Consider the following 2,926-nt stretch of genomic DNA (forward strand, 5'->3'; position numbering starts at 1 on the left):
CTTTTCAAAATCATATTACATGAAGCCCTGTTTGTATTATCTCTCTAAAACCTGGATTATTTTCAGTACAGGCAGATTGGACAAAACTGTTTTACTATCTCGCTCAGATATTGAGTGGCTACCCTATGATCGCAATGGATTGAGAACAGATGTTAGAATGGAAGGCCATTTCCTGGATGCCATAATATACACAGGAAGAATGAGACACCCTGTGTCTGAAAACACCATCCTAAAAACCCCACATTCACTAATGTCATCATTATGATATGTTCTGTACAAAGTATGCCTTGTGTGGTATTATTTTAAAAGTCTTGATCAGCTAAACACAATCCAATGGGATATTAATATGTGCTACCTTAGTATGTGAAGTTATAAAATATTGTAAATGCTACTAGAGCGTGGTGAGGGGAGAACCACCTAAACCAGCTTTTCAGGTACGACATTGAAGTGGACAGACATGCTAATGGCCCATCAAGGAACGATTCCACTATCGGGGATTGCTTGCAGCGAGGCTTCACTGTAGGACGCATGTTCACAAGCGGGTTGCTTGACCAATGGGAAGCACCAGCCACATCACATGCATGGAATGTTCTAGCAAATAAGCTGAAAGAGACTATACAAGGGGGTGCATGACATCACTAGTGGGCTCTACTTCCATTCAACTGAACATCTGAAGGGCCGTCTGGAAGACAAAGGACTTTGAAAGGGGGGAAGGGAGTCCCAAACATGGTAGATTGCCCAGCCTGCATGTAAGAAACTGCTTGTACCAGCTAAAAAGGGTGAGACATTGCTAATTCAAGAGCTTGTTAGTGTGTAGAATTTAGACTGCAACCTTATGTTTATTTCATTTAGTAACTTCTTTTAATCTCTTTACATTTGCCACTTATAATCACTTAAAATCTATTTTTCTGTGGTTAATAAACTTGTTTAATGTTTTATCTTAACCAGTGCATCTTTGAGTGAAGTGTTTAGACAAACTGCTCAGTAACAAAAGCTAGTGCACATTCCTTCCACTGTGAGGGAAGGACAGACTGGATAATAATCTCCACTGGTCAGGCTTTTTGACTAGGGTAGACCTGTGCCCCTGCGCTGAAGAGCCAGCTGGAGTTTCACTAATGTTGGTTTGTGAGTGGGTGGAAAGCATTCATTGAACTAAGTTGGATGTCTGGTGCCACCTGCGGCTGGGTTGGGTGACAACAGGGTCTGGAGAGTTTGTCTGTGGGTTACCAGCCAGAGAGAGGTTGAGAGCTCACCCCAAGCTAAATGGTTGATAAGGGTACCCAGCAATTCCATAACTCTTAGGCTGTACCCCAGGGTTCTGCATACCATCACACACCCACATACCAGTTTCAAATCAGGGCTGATTGTAATGCTGCAGTAGGTGCTAGCGGCCACATAATTGCGCCTTACAGTGTGGGTAGATAGAGAGGGAAAGCAGGAGAGGTATATTTAGCAAACCATTTCCTGGGGTTGTTCCTCTGTCTGGAAAGCTGGGTATTTAAAACAAATGTTTAGGCAAATAAAATCTTGCCCTCTGAAATGGATGAAAAGTTTCATTCACAGTGCTTGAAGGGAGCAGGACAGAAGCAGCAGGAAATATTGAAAAGACAGTATGGGAGTACTTCAGGAGGATGGAACTGAGCAAAGGGAACCTGTAGTGTGGGAAGCAGGAAACCTCCTGATAGGGAGAGCCATTAGACTATGCAATAGTCTCCCAAGGGAAGTGGTAGAGGTCTCATCATCCCAGTTACTCACTAGATTGGACGCAGCCCTGGAACATGCGCTGTGAGGGAACCATCTTACACAGCCTGCCCTGGGATGGACAAGACATCTGTGTTCTGCCTCTGTCTGTGCATTACTGCCTCTAGTTTAGCATAATACATCACAAGGAGACAGGAAGGATGCCCCTGAACTACTTGCTGTGAGCAGGCTGCTGCAGAGATGGGACCAGAAACTTGTGGTCAGCCAGGTCCAGAAGTACATTGCACGGTAACATTATTATTACGGCGCTGGTTGCCAGAAACTTGTGCACCATTTCAGCAGATTTTCCACACGCTCTTCTCATGTATTAGACAAGAAGGGGGCAGGGGAAGGAAACTCCACTGCCAGGAGCTTTTCTGAACACTGGCCAATCCCAAAATGAGTATCTGCAACACTAGAGCCTTCCTACAGACAGCGGAACAGTGAGCAGGTCCAGGCAATGCAACATCTTGGGCTCTTGGGCACACTGCAGCGCTAGGGAGGCCAAGCCTGACTGCTGGAAATGCAGATCATTGGCCAGACTTTACTCTGTTTGAATCCGGTGACTAGCACCGAAAAGATATCCAAGAAGGATGCTCCATCGAGGGTAACCTAAAATGGGATTAGACAAAGAACAGGGAAGCTGGAGTAGGACTTAATCCTGCCCTGGCCTCAAGGGAGGACCAGATGGGAAGTGAGTTTTCTCATTCAAGCTCCCCTACCTAATGATTGGGGCCTTGCCTGTGGCAAGTGAAGTATCTGTTTCAGCCATGCTGTGCTGTTATCAAATCAATGGGAGGCTAAACATGGCTGGGCAATGGAAACTCACCTGCAGAAGGGATCCCAGCAAGTCAGGGAGGGAAGAAGTCACAGCCATTGCTGCTCATGTCCTACCTGCTCTGTAGAGGCAGAACTTTGGTCTCCTGCACTCTCAATGTGCAGGAATGCCCCTTTCACCAGCACTAAATGAAGTTCATTTTTAATTAATTTTACACCTGCCTGCACTGAGCTTCTCTGGGTCGGGGAAGGTTCAAAGGGGGGGTCCCTCTTGTGCTTATTAATCCCACTCCATAATCCGTTAGAGCAGCTGAGTGAGGGTCAGGGGACAATCCCTGTGGAGAGGAGTCAGAGGCAACTGCCAGTCTCTGCCATGGTTATACAGAGCACTAACAGGCCTTGCCTCACA

This window comes from Emydura macquarii, unplaced genomic scaffold (genome assembly GCF_026122565.2).
Source record: "Emydura macquarii macquarii isolate MOO-44397 ecotype Brisbane River unplaced genomic scaffold, CSIRO-AGI_Emac_v2 contig_1483, whole genome shotgun sequence".
Classification (NCBI taxonomy): domain Eukaryota; kingdom Metazoa; phylum Chordata; order Testudines; family Chelidae; genus Emydura; species Emydura macquarii.